Below are 9,143 nucleotides of genomic sequence, written 5' to 3' on the forward strand. Positions count from 1 at the left end.
ATTTTCTCCTTCAACACATAAATTATCATAGTTTTTCCTCAAAAATTCCGCATGCATTGTATGATGCAGTTGAGTATTATATCGTAGTTTTCATATGCTTTCTTCAAAAATACCGATACTATACTACATTATTATGAAGTAGTGTTATTTTTATCTTTATTATATAGCTCATGCTAGCTAAACCTACTATACATTTTACTGTTCTAGCGTAGATATTAATTAACGGTTTTGCTAATTCTAGGCTTTTATAAGCTAGAGGTCCTTCAAGTCCAGAACCATCGGATTCTCATCGTGATATGTACACCGTATGAGTTGTAAGTAGGGTTGCACTTGAAAATTTTCAGTCGTAAGTGATGTTGCAGCTAATTATAACTGGGATTTTTTAGCTTGCAACTAGGGATGCAACTAACATCACTAGACCGAGAAGAATTAGCTTGCAACTAGGGATGCAACACCCATTAATTAATATATTTTGGAGGTTTGGGGCTGCTAGTGACCAAAGTAATAATGATCTGTACTATTATTGGGCACTACACTTTTCGCAGAAGGCACTAACAATCTATTAGTTCAGTAGTACAATTTTGGCATCACATAAGCATGAGTTATTAGAGGCTGCGAACCTTAAATCTGCGAAAAGAAGGATCAATGCTGAAGAATATGTCATACGCATATGCTAGTGCTGTAATGCATCGGTAGGCATGCACGCATGCATGCATCCGGTCATTATTAGGTGAACATTATCCAAATGATTAGCTAGTGATTTCTTTTATTTATGTAAGGTTGGTGAAAATTCTGGACCCGTGTCTGATACCGTGATTCAAAAGAAGAAGAATAATGGCGCACTGGAAATTTAGTTAAAAAGCATTTGCTTCTGGGAGCAGCAACTTGTGTTATTCTCTTGCGTATATCCTTTTGACCCGTTCTCTTTTGCATCGGTCCAAACTTATTTAACTACTCCTACTAAAGCATGCATATCAAGGGCCAAGTACAGTGTAAATGAGCTGGAGTCAGGGAACAATGTGAAACTTTTCCCTCGTTCCTAGAAATGTTCTTGTCTAACTTTCGAACAACCCACGAAGCAACTCATGAACGTATTTAAACTACAGATTGTTCTTTTTTGACCGTGCAGTACTTTTTGATGGTTTCTTGTTTGATTCTTCAGTACGAAAATTACATTACCGCTACAGGAACCAGTCAAAGGGCCCAACGGCCTTCAGCTGTCGGCACACCCTCGCTGGCACAATCTTCTATCTGCACAGACCATTTGGCCATCGGCACAGGACCTTCCTAGGCTAATGGCCATTAAGCACAGGTGAATCATTTTAAGGTACTTTTTAAAATTATTTGACAGTTTAATCTCTAAGCAGGCTTAATATTAGATCAAATTACTTATTAATAGTAAAACTTTTCAGTCGGTCACACATTCTCAAACACCTCACATCATAGAAGTTATCTTTGTTGTCAATAGTACCCTATCAATCCTCTTAACTCTTAGGCCATGACATCACATTTTTTTATTTTAATACTAAACAATTATTTGACTAAAGAACCAATGAATACATTTTTTTAATAATAAATCTTTAAACAACAAAATAAATTTTTATTTTTTATAAAAATCTGCATCTAAAAAAAATCATATTTCCTTTTTGATTTTGAGAAATCTAAAAATCGGTAAATGGCCGTAGCAGGTTGAAATCGGATGTAACTTTTTCTGTAGATACATTGTCATATAAAAAACATTTTCATCTGAGGTCCTATACAACGAGAAAATCAGTTTTACCGAAACATGATGCCATTTTGATATATCAAAATTAATGTTTATTAATTTTCCTAACAACTAGAACACATAATACATGGTCATTTCAAATGATTTTTTATTTTTTTGAAATTTCTAATATTTTATTACATTTTTTAAAACTAAAAAGACTATTCCAAGGGGTGCGTCGACCCAAAAAAATAAGATAAATAGCTGCGTGTTCTTACATAGAGCTGCAGAGATGACGGCATTTGCTCGCCACGTTGGAAACACCAGGTGCCACACGTTCCTAGCTCTGCTGACACCTAACATGTGCCAACGGTAATCCTGTGCCGACCCATGTGGGTTGCCCGATCTCACGAAGTTGACAGAGGGAAAGGTGGAGGAGAGGAAGAACACATCGAAGAACACGATGAACACACGCAGACGCACACCAACCTAATACAATTCCGGTTTCCTCCCTATATCCCAAACCACTATCCCCATAGAATCTCTCGAGGGAAAAACACGACGTTGAATCCCCGAGAGAGAGACCGGTATACGATCGATAGAGTCACACGAGTGAAAGACCAAAGTAGAATCACAAGTATGAAAGATCAATCATATGAGGAGCCTTGTACAACAGATTTGGTAATCTAAGGAGGGGGTTTACCTAATCCCAAAGGGATGGTGGAGGTATGAGCCTAATTCTCTCAAGTTCATTCCTAGTCTAATGAAGGGGGAGATGAGAGCCTATATATAGGGAGCCACAGTAAGGAGGGGTAGTTTAGGGAAAGCAAAGATACATCACAACCATACATGTGGCATCAAACGGTTCAGCTTGTGAGGCTTCGTAGTGGGGGCGGCACTGCCGGCGCAGGCATGGCGGCAGTGCCGTCTTCCTCAGGCATCGTGGCAGGGCGGCAGTGTCGGCCATCTGAGCTGCAGTGCCGACCTTCCTAGCATCTCTCCTTCTTCCTTCTTCTCTTCTATGCCTCCGTGACCTCGATGTTGAGTGTGGTTCTTGTCGTTGACGCACATGATGAAGCAAAGACCGTAAGCCGGGCTCCATCAGTTATGGTGGCCTACTAGGACTGGTCATATGTGCCGACAACCCCAACAAAAAGCCATCAGCACAGGATATGGCCGTCGGGCCCTTGTACGTTTCCTATGTATTATTTATGGTTAACACACACCAAACAACCACCAAGGTGTAATTGTTTACGATGTTAGGTACATAGTCTATAATCCTAAAAATACGTTACCCGCCAATGGACATTATGTAGTCTGTAGTCCATACTTAGCGCTTGGCATTGTATGTATGGTTAGGTACGATAATTACATTGGGCCGATCGACCAGCTTTAGTGTTTAGCTGACCAGTATATTTTCACCTTTGATTTACCACAATAGATTGTAAAGAGCCGATTTACTGAAAATCTGCAAACTAAGTTGCCACGTATATATGATTAATGGATCATTAGGAAAAATACAAAGTAGATGCAATAGAACGCATCTTCAGTGACGTTTAGGTTAAAAATCCAGTGGTGACTTTGGTTCGATACCAGTCATCCAAACCCGATCAAACGCACATGAGTGGATTCAACCAAAAATCACTCAATACTTAGTTGTGTCCAGCCTAAAATGAGGTTTATTCACAAGTCATTTATCTGAATTCGACGAAACTTTCCCAGAATATAAACCGAAACATGTAAGATTTATTGGAATGTTTTCCTTTTTTTCTTTACAGTTTGAATTTTAAGTTTAAATTTAGTCGTGAGACTTAAAATGATATTTATTCGCAAATCATACGTTCGAATTCATTAAATTTTCCTAGAGTACAAAATAAAACATATAAGATTTATTGGAATTGTTTCAAAATTTCCAAGAGTGCAAAAGTGAAACATGTAAGTACTCCATGGGCAGCACATAAGTAAGAAACATATCCAAAATGCCATGTTCGCCCGCGCTTTGCGTGTCTGGAAACAACTAAGTATGGCGATTTTTGGTTGGATCCGTTCTTGTGTGTTCGATGTGCTTTGGATGGCTCATAGCGGGCCAAAGTCACCGCCGAACTTTTAAGTAGGACGTTACTGAAGTTGTGTCGTCCGCTGCAATAGTATATCACTACGGGAAAAATAGGCGTCGCCGTGCAGCCTTTCTTTGCCGTGTGTTTCCGCACGGCAAAGATTTCTTTGCCGTGTGTTTCCGCACGGCAGATAAAAACACACGGCAAAGACCTTGGCCACGGGAAAGATAGTCACAAGCGCACGGCAAAGATACGATTCACGGCAACGATGGAAGAGGCCGCACGGCAAAGAAAGGTGCACGGCAATGGCCCAACACACCGCACGGCAAAGACTTGGTGCACGGCAAAGGCGTTGGGCATTGCCGTGCCTCATCCTTTGCCGTGCGCGCAGCTGGGTTGCACGGCAAAGCAGCCTTTGCCTAGTGTTTTTGAAAAACACACGGCAAAGCGCACGGCAAAAATGTAAAAACTGGATTTTTTTCTCATCTCAAAAGGCGTGGCGTGGTATAGTTATCAACAAACGTACACTTAGCTTGGTGGCAAGGTTGCACGCTTTCCCTACTCCGTGTTGTAGGTTCGATTCCCAGACGACCAGCCAGTTTAGGACATTTTTTTAGATAAAACATGTTAGGCACACGGCAAAGAAGCGACCTTTGTCGTGCGGCGTCACACGGCAAAGCTTTTACCGTGCAACGTTGGCGAGTCGCACGGCAAAGAAGCCTTTACCGTCAATAGCATTACCGTGCGACCTTTGCCGTGCGGGGTCGTACGGTAAAGCCTTTGCCGTGCAAATAGTTGCACGGCAAAACCTGTTTTTCCCGTAGTGTATGTGATCATGGGCACATGGACCACCAGACTTAGCCGTAGCAGACCTCGTCGATTGACGTTGTTGCTTAATTGTTGTACTGAACCCGTGGATGAACCGTGCAGATTTTTCTTAACCGATTCTCCAGCGACATTATTTAAAAGATTTTTTACTCCCTCCTGAACAGATGCACATGTAGTTTAAGAGATTACTTTAACCAATATTTTAGTCAATTAAATATGAAATCTAGGACACAAAAATTATATCATTGAAAACATTTTTTGAATATGAATCTAATGATATATATTTTTTGTAGATATATAATTTCCATTTTATTAACCAAACAAATGCTTAAATTTTGTCTTAAACTACATGTACGCCGGAGAGATCAACCGATTCTTCACCGACATGAAAACCTGTATTGAATAAGCGAAACGCGGTTAAATTACGCGCATGAGAAGTATTCATGACTTATTACCGCGTGTGACGAAGAGGTGGGAGAGATTTTGACCAAGTGTGCTTCAGTTTCATACGTCGTCCAATGTACTATATGTATATGCGAGAAAAAATGGTGCAACAAAATCCAGGAAAGCTGACTTTTCCAAGGTAGGAAAGGCAGCGACAAAACTCAGAGAGCACTAGTACGTGTAAAAATGTTTATTCCATAACACAGGGTGTCAGAACGTAAGGTGAAGCTAGCTTTGTAGTAATTTTTTAACTTGCACTTAAAGTATTGTGCATACCCTTGCTACTAGGTTCTCATGCATGTGCCCTGGCGGCGGCCGCCGGGTATAAGGCTACAGCTTTATGTCGTCTTTCACTCGCAAAGAAAAAAAAAGCTTTATGTCGTCTTTTTGGTGCCCGTTGGTACCGTGAAATTACATTGTCTAGCCAGTTTAATAAATATCGATCTGATGGAGGGCTAGGAAATTACATTCAATACATTTTTTATGTCTAAGCCGGTGAGCCTTTTTATATAGATCTCGCACGGGTTTTAGACGTGTATCTTTGGATTCGTTTTTATGAAGATCGTAAATATTTATTTTAAATACTGCGTCGGCTAGGATTTAAATCTAGAATCTTGTGGTATGATACCATGTGAAATTATAAGCTCAAGCTAGTTCAACCAAAAGATCCATCCGACAGAGCAGAGTTAGGCAATTAATTATATTCAACATGGAACTCCTTTTGGTTGGCGCACGAACGGTGCCTGCCTATCGGTTTTTTTAATAGTTTTCCTCTTACCTTGCAGAGTTATTTCTTACTTCTTACTGCTTAAATATACATTAGTAGAAAAAGGGCCTTTCGTCCGGAGCTACTCGGAGCACTAGTTCAGGCCACGTTTGGAATCAGGACTAAACCGGGAATAATGTGATCATTAGTCGCCGTTCCAACATCTAGGATGCTACACGCGGCACGACCAGCTTTAGTCCTGGGTCAAACGGGACCTTTAGTCCCGGTTGGAGATATCAACTGGAACTAAAGGGGTTGCGATATGTTGTGGCTGGTGTGAAAATCATTAGTACCCGATTGGTGTCTTTAACCGAGACTAAGGGCATCTCCAAAAGAATGCTTCTGCACCTAGGCCCAGTGACCCGATGCATGTGATCGGGCTGTCCGGGGAGACACAAACGCGGCCCAAATATGCGCGTCGGATGCGTATGGGCGGACGTTGCGCCGTCGCGCCGAGTGTCCTCGTATTCTAACCTGGCCCCGCATGTCAGGGATAGCTAAATCAACGACGCATATTTGATTCCTCTTCCCCTTCTTTGTTGCCCTAGGGCGACGCTGCCACCCCAACCCCACCCCACCGCACCGCCGTAGCACGCTGATGGCGTGTATTTCACACGTTCGTTGGGCAACCCCAAGAGGAAGGTATGATGCGCACAGCAGCAAGTTTTCCCTCAGAAAGAAACCAAGGTTTATCGAACCAGGAGGAGCCAAGAAGCACGTTGAAGGTTGATGGCGGCGGGATGTAGTGCGGCGCAACACCGCAGATTCCGGCGCCAACGTGGAACCCGCACAACACAACCAAAGTACTTTGCCCCAACGAAACAAGTGAGGTTGTCAATCTCACCGGCTTGTCTGTAACAAAGGATTAACCGTATTGTGTGGAAGATGATTGTTTGCAGAGAAAATAGTAAAAACAAGTATTGCAGCAGATTTGTATTTCAGTATTAAAGAATGGACCGGGGTCCACAGCTCACTAGAGGTGTCTCTCCCATAAGATAAAAGCATGTTGGGTGAACAAATTACAGTCGGGCAATTGACAAATAGAGAGGGCATAACAATGCACATACATGACATGATAAGTATAGTGAGATTTAATTGGGCATTACGACAAAGTACATAGACCGCCATCCAACCGCATCTATGCCTAAAAACTCCACCTTCAGAGTTATCATCCGAACCCCTTCAAGTATTAAGTTGCTAACAACAGACAATTGCATTAAGTATGGTGCGTAATGTTATCAACAACTACATCCTCGGACATAGCGCCAATGTTTTATCCCTAGTGGCAACAGCACAACACAACCTTAGAACTTTCTGCCATCGTCCCGGTGTCAATGCGGCATGAACCCACTATCGAGCATAAATACTCCCTCTTGGAGTTAAGAGTAAAAACTTGGCCAGAGCCTCTACTAGTAACGGAGAGCATGCAAGATCATAAACAACACATATGAAATAACTTGATAATTAACATGACATGGTATTCTCTATCCATCGGATCCCGACAAACACAACATATAGAATTACAGATAGATGATCTTGATCATGTTAGGCAGCTCACAAGATCCAACAATGAAGCACAATGAGGAGAAGACAACCATCTAGCTACCGCTATGGACCCATAGTCCAGGGGTGAACTACTCACTCATCACTCCGGAGGCGACCATGGCGGTGTAGAGTCCTCCGGGAGATGAATCCCCTCTCCGGCAGGGTGCCGGAGGAGATCTCCGGAATCCCCCGAGATGGGATCGGCGGCGGCGGCGTCTCGGCAAGGTTTTCCGTATCGTGGTTTTTCGCATCGGGGGTTTCGCGACGGAGGCTTTAAGTAGGCGGAAGGGCAGAGTCGGGGGCCGGACGAGGGGGCCACACCATAGGGCGGCGCGGCCCCCCCTTGGCCGCGCCGCCTTGTGGTGTCGGCACCTCGTGGCCCCACTTCGTATGTTCTTCGGTCTTCTGGAAGCTCCGTGGAAAAATAGTCCCCTGGGTCTTCGTTTCGTCCAATTCCGAGAATATTTCATTACTAGGATTTCTGAAACCAAAAACAGCAGAAAACAGAACCGGCACTTCGGCATCTTGTTAATAGGTTAGTTCCGTAAAATGCACGAATATGACATAAAGTGTGCATAAAACATGTAGGTATCATCAATAATATGGCATAGAACATAAGAAATTATCGATACGTCGGAGACGTATCAAGCATCCCCAAGCTTAGTTCCTGCTCGTCCCGAGCGGGTAAAACGATAACAAAGATAATTTCTGAAGTGATATGCCATCATAACCTTGATCATACTATTTGTAAACATATGTAGTGGATGCAGCGATCAAAACAATGGTAATGACATGAGTAAACAAGTGAATCATAAGGCAAAGACTTTTCATGAATAGTACTTCAAGACAAGTATTAATAAGTCTTGCATAAGAGTTAACTCATAAAGCAATAAATCAAAGTAAAGGCATTGAAGCAACACAAAGGAAGATTAAGTTTCAGCGGTTGCTTTCAACTTGTAACATGTATATCTCATGGATAATTGTCAACATAGAGTAATATAACAAGTACAATATGCAAGTATGTAAGAATCAATGCACAGTTCACACAAGTGTTTGCTTTTTGAGGTGGAGAGAAATAGGTGAACTGACTCAACATAAAAGTAAAGAGAATGGTCCTTCAAAGAGGAAAGCATCGATTGCTATATTTGTGCTAGAGCTTTTATTTTGAAAACATGAAACAATTTTGTCAACGGTAGTAATAAAGCATATGAGTTATGTACATTATATCTTACAAGTTGCAAGTCTCATGCATAGTATACTAATAGTGCCCGCACCTTGTCCTAATTAACTTGGACTACTGGATCTTTGCAATGCACATGTTTTGACCAAGTGTCACAATGGGGTACCTCCATGCCGCCTGTACAAAGGTCTAAGGAGAAAGCTCGCATTTTGGATTTCTCGCTTTTGATTATTCTCAACTTAGACATCCATACCGGGACAACATGGACAACGTGATAATGGACTCCTCTTTAATGCATAAGCATGTGGCAACAATTATTATTCTCATATGAGATTGAGGATATATGTCCAAACTGAAACTTCCACCATGAATCATGGCTTTAGTTAGCGGCCCAATGTTCTTCTCTAACAACATGCATGCTCCAACCATGAAGGTGGTAGATCTCTCTTGCTTCAGACAAGACGGACATGCATAGCAACTCACATGATATCCAACAAAGAAAAGTTGATGGCGTCCCCAGAAAACATGGTTATCGCACAACAAGCAACTTAATAAGAGATAAAGTGCATAAGTACATATTCAATACCACAATAGTTTTTAAGCTATTTGTCCCATGAG

This window comes from Lolium rigidum, chromosome 5 (genome assembly GCF_022539505.1).
Source record: "Lolium rigidum isolate FL_2022 chromosome 5, APGP_CSIRO_Lrig_0.1, whole genome shotgun sequence".
Lineage (NCBI taxonomy): Eukaryota > Viridiplantae > Streptophyta > Magnoliopsida > Poales > Poaceae > Lolium > Lolium rigidum.